This window comes from Lissotriton helveticus, chromosome 7 (genome assembly GCF_964261635.1).
Source record: "Lissotriton helveticus chromosome 7, aLisHel1.1, whole genome shotgun sequence".
NCBI classification, from domain to species: domain Eukaryota; kingdom Metazoa; phylum Chordata; class Amphibia; order Caudata; family Salamandridae; genus Lissotriton; species Lissotriton helveticus.
Window position 1 is genome coordinate 1,028,654,245 of NC_136068.1, and position 13,956 is coordinate 1,028,668,200.

The window sequence follows — 13,956 nt, forward strand, 5'->3', positions numbered from 1 at the left end:
CTGCAAAGTAAGGTGGGGGCACAGGGGCTCAACTCCACACTGTAATCATCTCATTGTAAGAGATTCGGCCTGAAAGCCTGTGTCCTCCCAGTAGCTTTGGGACAAATTACTGCACTGTATTTGTTTGTGTACAGGTCAAGTATTGTGTAAGACGTTTGGGTCTGCTGGTAGATTATTTCCAATCCTGCCAATAGTGCAGCCTGTAGAGCTCCTCATTAGCTGCAGATATGCACACTTCATATCTTTTTCCCAAGCCCTGGGCTGAGCAAGGCCGGGTGACAATAACAATACAATGTCTTTCTATAAAGCCCCAGGCCCCAAGCCCCTTGGAACTAATCTGGGCCTCAGAAGACTAGCATGGGGTGTGTGCCTTCCCCTGGCCAGGAGGCTGATCAAGCTGATCTTGGAAAGTTAATGAAAAGAATGACTTGTGGGGTCCCACAAACAAGGTGGGAGTCAGAGGATAAACTGGGTTCGTCCTCCAAACCGAATTTATGTAAAAAAATGGGAACCCAGCTTTGAGAAAGGGGGGAGGAAATAACTCTCCAATTGAAGAAAAATAGTAATTTTTCTTTGAAAACCTTCACCCACTAGGGTTACCCCTTGGTGGCATGCTTCATCATCGGTTCCATCATGTTCCGCTGTGGAGCGTGGCGTGGCACAACCTACGGGTTATGCAGGAACACTTTTTAATTGAATATACAATGATAAAGGAAGTGGTCTTAAAAAAGGAGCAGGGTTTTTGTGCTGGAGTGTATCTTTAAACATACCTTGGCTAGTAGGTGTATTCTATTTATTCTGACATCTAGTCAGTATGATTAAAAAGGGGAAAGATTAGGAACATTGGGCCAGATGTAGGAGAGGAAATACCGGTCAGTAACGGACGATTTCGGCCGTTACCGACTGGTATTTAGGATTCGGCATGTAGTGGCCAGCATTTTACAGAATCGGTAAATTTACCGATTCGGTAAATTTACCGATTCTGTAAAATTCCGAATCGGTAATTTTACCGATTCGGTAATTCCACATGTAGGTGACACTCCTGAGAGTGCCACAGGCCCTTAAGAGTCGGTATTTTACCACCCAATCCTATTGGGTGGTAAAATACCGAATTCAGGTGTGCATGCACATCTGTGCATGCACACCTGTGCCATGTGACACACAGACATGCCCTTAGGGCATGTATGTGTGCCACATGGCACACATGCCTGTATTTGGGGTGCTAGAGGGTGTCAAACTGACACCCCCTGCACCCTTGCAGGATTCGGTATCAAGGCCCATAGGAATCAATGGGCAATACCGATTCGGTATTTACCGAATCGGTAAATATCGAATGTTACCGATTCGGTAATTCAATTTTTAGAATTACCTACATCTCCTACCTTCATATTTACCGATTCATAAATACCAAATCGGTAAAATTCGGTATTTATGAATCGGTAAATAGGAATTACCTACATCTGGCCCTAAGGGCCAGATGTAGGTGAGGGACATTTACCGACTCATAAATACCGAATTTTACCGATTCGGTATTTATGAATCGGTAAATATGAAGGTGGGAGATGTAGGTATTTTTGAAAATAGAAATACTGAATTGGTAATAGTCGGTATTTACCGATTCGGTAAATATCGAATCGGTATTTCCTATTGATTCCTATGGGCTGTGAAGCCCATAGGAATCAATGGGAAATATCGATTTGGTATTTACCGAATCGGTAAATAACGACTGTTGCAAGGGTGCATGGGGTGTCACTTTGACACCCTCTAGCACCCGAAGTAAAGGCATGTGTGACATGTGGCACACATACATGCCCTTAGGGCATGTCTGTGTGTCACATTGCACAGTGTGCATGCACAGATGTGCATGCACACCTGGATTCGGTATTTTACCACACAATAGGATTGTGTGGTAAAATACCGACTCTTAAGGGCCTGTGACACTCTCAGGAGTGTCACCTACATTTGGATTTACCGAATCGGTAAAAATACCGATTCGGTATTTTACAGAATCGGTAAATTTACCGAATCGGTAAATTTACCGATTCTGTAAAATAATGGCCCCTACATGCCAATTCCTAAATACCGGTCGGTAACGGCCGAAATCGGCTGTTCCCGACCGGTATTTGGGCTCCTACATCTGGCCCTTTAGTGTGTAATGTACCCAATTTCCTAAAGGGTTTAAAGCTGTGCCCCTATTGGCTTTCTCAGGACCTAAGGAACTAAGGGCCAGATGTAGGTAGGGTTTTACCGGTCGGTAACGGCCGAATTCGGCCGTTACCGACCGGTAAAAGGAATTTGAGATGTAGGGGGCAGAATCGGTAAATTTACCGTTCTGTAAATTTACCGATCTGTAATTTTACAGAATCTGTAAATATACCGGTCGGTAAATTTACAGAACGGTATATTTACAGATTCTGTAAAATCGATATGTAGGTGGGACTCTGATGAGTCCCACAAGGCCTAAGAAATCGGTATTTTACCATCAAATTCAATTTGATGGTGAAATACCGATTCAGGTGAGCATGCAAATGTGTGCATGCACACCTGTGCCATATGACAGGCAGACCTGCCCTTAGGGCAGGTATGCCTGCCATATGGCCCCCGAACCTTTTTTGGGGGTGCTAGAGGGTGTCAAAGTGACACCCCCTGCACCCTTGCCAAAAATCTGTATTTACCGATCGGTAAATACCGACCTGTAATGCCCCATTCATTCCTATGGGCTTCAAAGCCCATAGGAATGAATGGAGCATTACCAGTCGGTATTTACCGATTCGGTAAATACCGACTTTTAAAGATTCGGTAAATCCACATCTGGATTTACCTACATCTCGGTACATCTATTTTACCGACTCTTAAATACCGAATCGGTAAAATTCGGTATTTAAGTGTCGGTAAAATAGATTTACCTACATCTGGCCCCTAAACTCCTTGATATCACTCCTATAGTATTACAATGGATGCACAATTATTGCATGCTAGTGGATATATACATTTACCACCTGTATGGGAGATCATTGTTTTGGTTTCTACAAAATTAATAAGAGAGTTAGACTTAACAGCCCAGTGGCAGTATACGAGCTCCTTTGAGTTCAGGAGAAACAATTCTTATAGTGAGCACCCAAGGGGGAAGATATGTGACTTTAAAAGCATTTTGTCAGTGAGCACTTCCAGTGTGATTCAATGTAAAACAATTCATGGTTGTGAGAAAAGTATTACCACGGACCTACATATATATTATATACATATATTATATATATATATATATATATATATATATATATATATATATATATATATATATATATATATATATATGATAAATAATAATGAGGCACACATCACATGTATGATACTTTGAAAAAATAAAAAGATCACTTACCTGTGAACAGCTGCTGCCTCTCAGTCCTCTTCACTTACTGACTCCCGGCAGCACACAAGCACAGAGGATCTTAGACTTCCCTAAGCCACTCATGACGCTACTATCACTAGCAAGAAAGCAACATTGTGATTGGTCTAAGTGTCCTGTTTGGCTGCTCAGGCAGTGCCTGGGACAGTTCTCCACCCAGCTGTGCAACACAGCCTGGTGGAGAAAAGCTGAGTGCGCATGTCTGTTTGACCGGCCTAAAACGGCCGGCAAAGCTGTCATGCGCACTTATGGTGCACCAACCACTCCTCCTCCCCGTGACCCCGGCCCTGCCCCGCCCTAATCTGGCCCGGTAGCCCGTACTAAAAATAAAATGGAAATAAAGTTTTGTTATTATCATTTTATTTTGACTCTTTTACACTGCTCAGAGAGCAGTGGGGTGACACTTCTCTGCCTTAGCGGAGGACCCACCTCCGATGTCGCCATTTGTGTGGGAAGTCCCCAATCTGGCAACACTGAACCCAGGCAGGCATGGCTTTATTATGCAATATCAGCTCTTCCCTGTGGAGACTGTGTGAACTTAGAGAGCCAATATCGCGTGTAGATCTGGCTGTGAGAAATAAGTGCCGGTGCTAAGCACCAGAAACCATTGGCACAAATTACGCACAGTAAAGTCACAAAGTCATGTATTAGTGGTTTATGACCATGTGATTGCAAACTATTGATCAGCTACAGACCTGCCAACTTATTGAAACATTTCATCCTGTGAGGAGGAGGTGGGGCCTTGTAAGAGGTGCGTCCTCATGCCAAGAGCTTCCTCTCTAAGAGGCACTTCAGGCCCCTCGTACATCGGCTGTTTATATCCTACAAAACAGTTGAAACCCCACTGGTGGGTGGTAGTTTCCAGCTGGTTTCTCTGCCACCCTATGATATTGGCTCCTCACCGTTGACCATGTGAAGGGACCCGAACCTTTTGTGACGTGGTGGCAGAGTGTGAGTTGGCCACTCTGCGGGTACCAACACCCGAGTTGGGGTGGCCTCTGTTTTCCAAAAGGGAAGTTGTCACTGTGAGACAGCACCCACCTTTTTTGTGTCAAGCGGCCTCAGTGGGAGCAGACAGAGGTCCGGTGTACCACTGTATGTTTCCTCCGAAGCCTTCCCAAATGGAAAACTAGTGTTTTTTTAAATGAAACTAAGCATGACCTGCCATTAAAAGGCCACAGGCTGCCTTAAAAAAAATAATGTTTGGGAATTTGAACACGTGGATGCAGGGCTGCTGCTTGCTGCAGGCAACCATCCCTGTATTCGTAGCCAGTTGCAGGGGTGGTTGCACCCCAGCTAGTGTTCAACTTGCAGATAGATGCTGGTTGGCGAACAGATTCTTCTGCATCGCACCCTCGCTTCTCTGTGATGGAGTTTATCAAACACAGCTAAATTCCAGTTTCAGACATGTGTTTGCATCCTCATTCTGAAAGGTGAAAGCGATTGGATCACAAGTTAGCTCGAAGCCACAGCGCGCTTGGCTGCACTGCAGCCACGCTGCTGTTGCAACATTTGCTCTTGGTAACAGAAACTGAGGAGTTTCTTGGTGCGTTTTCACGGTTTGTCCTATGAGCTGCTGCCTGGCTCCTGGCCTGAGAAGCAAGAGGTTATCACCCGCTGGTTGCATCAGATAGCATTTCAGAAGTGTGCACAGTCAGACATTGGCTTGCTTATTAAAAGCGTTGTCTGGGTGAAGTGCCAGCCAATGGTGCCGTCCTCGCCCTTCCATTAACCAATCCAAGCAGCCGGTCTCTTCGTTTTGGACAGATCTGGTGAGCTGAGAGGAGTCCTGCTCACGGTTCCTACAGCCCAGGGGGCGTTTCACAAGAAGGCTGTAATAACAGGTTGCACAAGGTCCCTGTCTGTCCTCCAAGGCCATTTAGTCTGATTGACGGGTCTCGCCACCACCACTGAGGACGCATTCTGTCTGAACATGTGTGTTGCTTTGTAAGTGGAAAGTTTTGCCAATAAGTTGCACATATATTGATTATCATCATCATCATCATTGATAACTTTATTTCGACCACAAAGAGTCATAAAAGTACATAGTAAAAACAAAGTGAACGATAAAAAATCAGTTTTTAAATAAGTTAAAAACACATTTCATTAATATACACATAAATACAATAAGAATATTCATGATTAAAAAAGAATTAAACTTTCAAAGTAGTTATCAAGTTATTCAGAAACGATTGTTGCCGAGAAAAATAGCTTCTAGAATCAAGGCATCAAGAAGGTTCTGCGCTTAATCCACATACTATTTAAAAAACGGGAAACAGCAAAGACAACTGGTGGGTGAGTATCGCATTTTAGTACTCTGAGCACGTGTTCGCATTCTCGAAACCCCAAATTCCTGCAGATGGGTTTAATCCACCTCTTTCGAGATAGCACATATGCTGGACAAAAGAAAAATACATGGCTTTCATTTTCTAGTGCAAGATTGATTATCAAAGCGTTAAACCATTAACACAGTGATGCAGTAGCTTTTGCTAATATGAATATCAAAATCGTATAACCCGTCTGTACCATTTCTCAGTAGTATTTCGTGAGTAATGGCCTTTTTCATATCCTCGTGATGTTCCAGCTTGTGCGGTCTTCTCTTTGGGCGTTGCTTTGAGGTTACCCTGCAGTTTGGCGTGGGTATTGTGCACTACTGCTGTCCCATCCGGATGCACTACACCCGGAGGACTGAGTTATGCCCTTTCTACACTCTGTTCTCCAGTAATCGTGATGACCAATATAATCTTACTCCAGGTGGTGGCGGACAATTTGGACCTTAGATTCTGCAAGACTCAATTGACTACACTCAGTATCTGGTCAGAGCTCGCATTCTGAACACATACGTATTTAACACGCAGACCGGTAAGGAGGGCAGTTACAATTTGAAGAAGTAAAAAAGCTGTATGCTAGCTAGCACTCTCCAGAAAATATAGCACTTAGGTGGTAACGTGATGCGCAACAAACACAGTGGGACCCTGTGGCTCATGTGGCTCTTGGGTTGGAATTTATTCCTCAGTGGAGCTGAAACCATTTCCAGAATGGGGGAGCGTCACTTAACTTTACAACACTAAAGTCATAGGGACTGTAAAAAAAATCCAAGTGTTGCACAAAGAACAAGTATAGCAAATGAGTCACATCCATTCAACAGGAGTGTGGTAAGCATATGGTATGTAGCTTGTGGTGCATTTTGGAGTAACTGAAACAAATGATAGACGGAATGATCAACAATTCAAACATTGTCCCCCAGTCAAGAGACCTGGGTTAAATCCATCGTTCTTTTGCCCACAACGCCACCCCAGTTTGGACCCAGCCATATGCAAATCAGTCTTGACTCTGTGCCTCATGGGAACAATCCAGACCGAACTGCCAAGCCAGGTCCTCCCTGGACTGGAAACACGCATCCTGGGACCGGTTTCATGGTATGTCACTCTTCATCAGCCAGGCTAGCTTGAATCCAGTGGCACAGTGAGCAAGGGACCCACGTCTGGGCATACCCATCCCACTTAGGGCGAAAAGTGTAACTGCAACAAATGATGGACGAAATGCTGAATGATTCAAACATTCTCCCAAGCCAAGAGATCTTGGTTAAATTCATCGTTCTTTTGCCCACTAAGCCACCCCAGTTTGGACCCAGCCATATGCAAATCAGTCATACCGGTTTCAGGGTATGTCACCCTTCAGCAGCCAGGCTAGCTTGGAGTACACTGCCCCAAATATATTTCTAAAGCGCGGTGTGACAGCACACTGTCCTTCACAGATAGTACATTTTCCATTGAAATGGGTAAAAATTTCCACTGACACACAGTTTTACTGCTAAAACTATATAGCACCCAAAAAAAGTGTGGAAATCAGGATTCAGCAAATATTTATCATTTATTTGCATCAGACTTCAGATTTACAAAACATTTACTTCATTTGGGCTTTCCTGCCATTTGAAATATATGTACAGTTAACTTACAGGTATTTAAATGTTGTGGGTTAGAAAAATAACTGACATCTTACATTGTTTCCTTTACCACTCCCTCTACTACAGCAAATTTTGTTAGATAGTTCACTTTACAATATCCTCTAATTTAGCCAACATAGAAATAAAAGTAAACACCAACCTCTGTATTAAAAGAATAAGTGGCAATTAGTCAGTAGACACAGTCTGACATTTGTCCTACATATTTGAAGGCACAGCCATGTGATCAGTGGTCGAAGAGGGGGGAAAACAGATGGGGAACTGTGGGCGGAGACTCCGAGGGCAGGAATAACCCAAGGATTGGATCAGTGGGCAGAGTCAGAGGTGTGGCCAGAATATGCCAAACATCCCAATTTTTAGTATTTGTTTGGCATTTCCCCGACCAGTTACAGTATTTTGTTATTTAATTCAACCAATGGATACACTTGATTTTTTTAAGGTTTAATAGGAGTTATTGGCATTTAAATACATTCACAAAGTGGGATATATTTCCAATCACACAATGTCCCAAATACGCTTAAAAGTGGAATCACAAGCCATTTGTCTCCAAGCCAGGCAGTTTCTCTCATTAGCACTTCTCCTCCCTTCTTCCACAAGAGCAGCTCAAACATGATTGGCAAAGAATCCTAGTTTGAAAATGTTTTCTGTATAATCTTACAGTTTTAACTAATCTTTTTTGCAGCTCAAACGGATAAAAAGTTACTATAAAACGTGACTTGAGTTGCTGCAAAGTGGACAGTCCTTTGCAAAGGTTCACTGATCACCTTTCTCACTGCTGCATTTGTATGTTATATTGATACTAATGAGGCAGAATCTTTGCAGAAACTTAACATGTGTAAAAATGTCTAAATAATAAAGTATAAAAAAATATTGCATTACGCTGCAGCCTTTTTTTTGTTGCATAATTTAGTCAACACTGCGGCATCATTTTGTCCCCCATTGCTGCATAATTCCAGTGCCTCCAGAGCAGGTAGCACATGTGAAAAGTGCTTGTGCATGAAGCAGAGAGACTGTGAAGTTTGCAAACTTAGTTTGGTGTGTGTGCAAATCCTGCATTGCCGATCCTTGGTGAGTTGCAGCTACTACTGCTGAAACAAGGCCAATGGAGGTGCCAATGGGTGAGGCAGACTGGCTTCGATGGCAGGGCCGGCTTTTGTGCTGGTGGCACCCTGTGCAACAATGTTTGTTGGTGCTCCCAATGATCAACTACACCTCGGACACTACACAGAGACAATCATTTATACATGTGTAAATCACTGTTTAGGAAATGTTACATAAGACAAAGGACTACAAGGTGTAGAAGCCACATGACAACCATACTAGTAGGCAGTATAGTTTAATAGCTCACTCTTCTATGTTAGGATTTTAACTTATAAACTGCAAGTAACAAAAGGATCTCTCTGACAAAAGCAGTAACCTATGAACCTAGTTAACATTATGTGCACTTTGTGATCTGCATGGTACATGTTCTTTGCAGCAGGCAAAGAACATGTCTGTGCTACCTTTCCTGGCGTCAACTCTTCCATTAGACAAAACTCCAATCTCTCTCTAGGAAGAAAAATAATCACTGAAGTTATCATGACATTTTTATTGTTGCTGAAAATTGCTGGAGGCCAGGAAGGAGGCAGCAAGTTGCTTAAAAACTATAATATACTTGCAAACACTACGCACCCACCCGAAATAGGTACCCAGTGCGGTCACACCATTTGCACCGCCCTAACCTGCTCAAGGTTCATGTGACCTCAGTGACAGAGTCACAGTGACTGGATCACTGTTGCTCTAGGGTGTGCTGCTTCGTAGGCCTGCCCGCAAGACTGAAGATGAACTTCAATGTGGATTGTGGTGGACAAGCCTTCAAGGTTAACCCACAATTGACACCACTAGGGTACACCTGCTTGTGCTAAGACATCAGGCCTTCTAAGGTCTAGTGGGGCCTTCTAAGGTATAGCATGGGAATATGCTCCCTCAGTGGAGTGGTCTGGTGGACTGGTCAGGAAGGCTGAACCCGGCTCCCCGGTTCCAAATTCCACAGCTCTTGCCATAGTGCCACATCCTCTCCCCCACTTAACACCATACTCCCACACTGAGTGAAACTCACACTGCCTTCAGCTACAACCTAATTGTTCTTGCTATAAACACTTGGATGTGGCTCAATTCAAATTATGCACTTGATAAGAGTAATATGCTGCCTAAAAAAAAAGTAAACACTCATAGGGAATGCAAGATTAAGTAAAGCATGTGAAATGTAAGCAGAAACAACATGGTTACCTTAATGATCTCTCACTCACTATTGAGAAATCAGAGAGTGGTTTTACCTGAAAAGTTAAGGACATGACTACAGGGCCCTGAAGGGAACCGTTTCAATGTCCATTGCTTATATCCTTAATACAGGTAAACAGTATGGTTTAAAAAGACCACATCCATAAAGACAGAGCCATGATACACATTTTGTTTTCCAATCCACCCATCAACCAGGTATTGCAATACATCTAGGAATGGTGCGCCTCCCCACCTGGGGACAACAATGCTGTTCAAAGAAAGACGAGAAAAGAAAAGTAGCGCTTCACTGCAGAGTCTGTAAAGTGAGGTTGATGTGTTTGGATGTGAATAAAACCAATCTGGCCACTTTGCAACCACTCTGTCTTGCTTTATTTAGTTATGTATTTATTTTTCATATTTAAAACCTTTTATGTCTCTCCATCCGAGGCTGCAATTTGGAATAGAAAAACATCCGAAAAAGGGCATTTAGCGCAAGAGTGTTTTTCTTTTTTGAATCCATTTTACAGGGAAGCAACTAAATGAAAGAAGGAAAGAGAGGTTGTGAACTGTTTCTTCAAGTCACGGTTTTCAGTGAGGAGCAAGATAGAAAGAGAGGTAATAATAGGAAGAGAGGGGGGGAGAGGGGTAAGCAGCCAGCACAGAAAAGAAGAGGACTTTGTCCATGTTTTCTCTGGGCAGTAAGGAAGAGACAGCGGGCCATATGTATCAAGCCAAATTGCATTTGCAAACACCGAAATTCGCAGAATTTCGGTGTTTGCAAATGCAATTCGGCCAAATGGTATGTTTTAAGCAAATCTGCGTGCAAAATAAGGAATCGCCAAATTTGCGATTCTTTATTTTGCGATTGCATTTAAGGAATCGCAAATTTTGCGATTCCTTAAATGCAATGTAAGAAGCAAATTGGCCTTAAGGAATCACAATTTACCACCAACTTCAAGTTGGTGGTAATTTGAGAATTCCTTGAAAAAATCACTTTTTTGCATTTTTCTAAGTCCAATGTGAAGGACATACATGCCCTTAGGGCATGTATGTGCGCCACATGTGCACCCATGCCAATTTCAGGGGTGCAACAGGGTGTCCTTTGGACACCCCTGCACTCTTGAAATTATTCTCAATCTGCAATTCTCAAATTGCGAATCGCAAATTGAGAATAACTTCCCATTCATTCCTATGGGCCTCCTGGCCCATAGAAATGAATGGGAAAGTATTCCTTAATTGCGATTCGCAATTTGCGAATCGCAATTAAGGAATACTAAGAAATTGCTAAAAAATAGCGATTTTGTACATAAATCCCTATTTGCGATTCTCAAATAGCGATTTCTAAAAAATCGCTATTTGGGAATCGCAAATCAGGTTGTTGTTACACATGGCCCAGAGTCCTTTTCCTTCTCTGCCTGTCCCCAAACGTCCACAAAAGCAATCCGAGCCTTATCTGAATGCCTTTGGTATTTCTGCCATCATGGGACACAGTTTTGAAAAGAAAAAGTAGGGGAATGGAATCTTTTTAAAAAAAGAAGTAGGGGCACGCCGTGCCCTTCTGATCCCACCCACTTCGACCACTGCATGTGGCAAGATGAAAACAGAAATTTAAGGAATCTTTATTGATCATCCACTTTCTGAAAGCCAGTATGATTTCTTTTGGGATGCCGCAGCACCCCTAGCACCTCTGCCTCCAGGACCCATGATCCTTCTCTCAGGTTTACTCTCAGTTTTTTTTGATTGACTGAGTCCTTGGTACCGAGGAGCCGGACAGAATGCAGTAAAGTCTCAAACTGTCTAGGTCATGTCTGTTTTGTGTCCTAATTTCTCAGCAGCCTGGGAAGCAAGGCTGGACATCTGAGTCAGTTTGAGCCCATGTCATTCAGAATCCAGAAAACATGTCCAAAACAGAAGTAACTAAAACCCACCAAACCAATGAGTGAGTTTCAGGATGCCCAAAAGTTATTTCACTGAGTCACAAAGTCTGCTTAGTTTGGGTACAGAGGTCTGGTATCCTGCGCCTGTACTGGTGCTTGCTAGCATCCAACATATGTCCCCCCGGGTCACCACAACGTCAAGGGCCTGTATCTCAAAGACAGTTGGTCAAAGCCAAGTTTTTGTTTAGCATGCCACCCATTGGACTGGGTCTAGAAAATGAAGTCATAGGTTCGTCATGTTGGTATAGGGAACTGGGATATAGAGGTAATGTCCAACTACGATTCGAATCTTGAGATCCTTTGCAACTTAAGGATTAGAGAGATATGGCATGGCTCCCACAAAGTCATGGTGGTGTAGCTAGGCTCCCAATTACTCAGGGGGGATCTTGACTGGTTGGTTGATGCATACAAACCATGCTCATAGCTATGGATTGCTGTGCAGGCCTCAACCTTCCAGATGCATAATCAGAACATAGGTCTATCCTATCAAGCTGGGCTGCAGGATCTTAGTGATTCTCGGTTTACTTGCTTTCTTGAGAGAATCTCCATGCAGGCTTCAGTAAGAAACCCCTTATCTGTTGTCCTCCTTCTCAGGTGCCTGCTCCACTACACTCGAGGCAGTACAGCGTCCTCTCCTTCAAAACCTGGTCTCATCAGCAGTGTTTCTCATGTTTTTAGGCTCAGACATTGCCTTAAAGGGGGGGGGGGCAACAAATGGAATCCTATCACTGGCAAACATCTCTCTTGGCAACTGCAGTGAATCTCCTTCCAAAGTCTAGGTAATGCACGTCTATTGCCTGGATAGAGTTTATCCTTCTGTGGGATCATTGGTGGCCAACGATACTAAAAGCCCAAACTTTCTTTAATTTTCTGACACACTGCCAGTCAGACTACAATACATTTCCCGGCTTTCTGCAAGCCTCAAGCCTTTTCTGAGCTGGAAGAAAGGGCTTCTTCCAAGTGGGTACCCCCACACTTCTTCAACCAAGCCTTCTGATTACTCGGACATGCCCGGCATATGTCAGAGGGAAGCAGAGCTTGGGCTTTGGATGAAGGTATGATTGAAAGTGAAAAAATCTGTGTCCAGCCATCTATAGGGTCTCTGAGGCAGATCTTCTGGTGCAGCAGCATGCAGGTTGTCACATCAACAAAAACCAAACATTGGCAATTCCAGTAAGTCTGGCTTATGACTGAAAGTGACTGTTTAGTTTCAGATGACTTTGGGCACTCAATAAGTCATCATGCATGCATTCTGGTACTCACATTTGCCCTGGTGTATCCATGATCCCTCTTGGCAGCATCATCCAATCTCATGATATCAACGTCCTCTCGTACGCCGATGACACTCAACTCATTTTCTCCCTCATGGACAAGACAACCGATACCCAGATCAAGTTCAATGCCAGCAGGACTGAAATCGCCCAGTCGATGAAGACCAACTGTCACAGCGGCAAGGCCAAAATCATTTTATTCGAGTAAAGGACATCACCTTGGGACTCCACCTGGTGGCCAACAGAGCTAGGACCAACAAATGCAAAGTAACTCAGGATGATCATCGACAGAAAACTCGACATGACCGCCAAAGTAAATGCTGTCACCACCCAAATGTTTCAATACTCTGAAGATGCTGAGGAAGATTTTCAAATAGCTCCCAATCAGGACCCAGAAAGCTTGCTTGTGAGCACTTCCTGTTCACGAACTCCTAAATCAAACACTGCTAGCCTGTGAAGACGCTGACAAGTAAGGCTGCTTTTTATTACTCATTGGTTTTTTTTCACTATCATACTGGTAGGTAATGCACAATGGCCGCTCGGGTGTCTCACCTCGTTTGGTGCACTGTTCTGTGCCTTACAGACCGTGCATACACTTGTGCATTAATTGCTAAGCGGCATATCTGAAAAAAAGTATTTGTGTGTGGACGGCATATTTTCAAAAGGGACATTTTTACATTACACGTGTTTAAGGTGTTTAATGTACAACGCGTTTTGTAAACACTTTAGAAAGTTCTTATGGTTCAAGGGCACACTTGCTTTAAACGTGAAAAGCATTCTTAACAATTAGAAAGGACAGAGCTGTCCCAGGAAAACGTATACATTTAATCCATATATTCCCTTTGGAGGCATGGTGCAACAAGCCCCCAACATTCAGGGAGCCTCCATTCCTTTGAAGGCCTGTAAATATCAGTGAGGTATTAGATGCTGTGGGGCCCCTCCTCATATTAAGCAGAGAACATCCATGGTTTTGTGTTGTGCTACTGGTCCCATTATTGTAAAAACCAGAGAGCAATGTTCTCCTCTTAAATATATATTTGTTTGTGTGAACACACATTCAGGTCTGCTTATATATTAAATGTATTCTGATTTTTTTCTGCAGTCTGTTCGGCCTTTGGC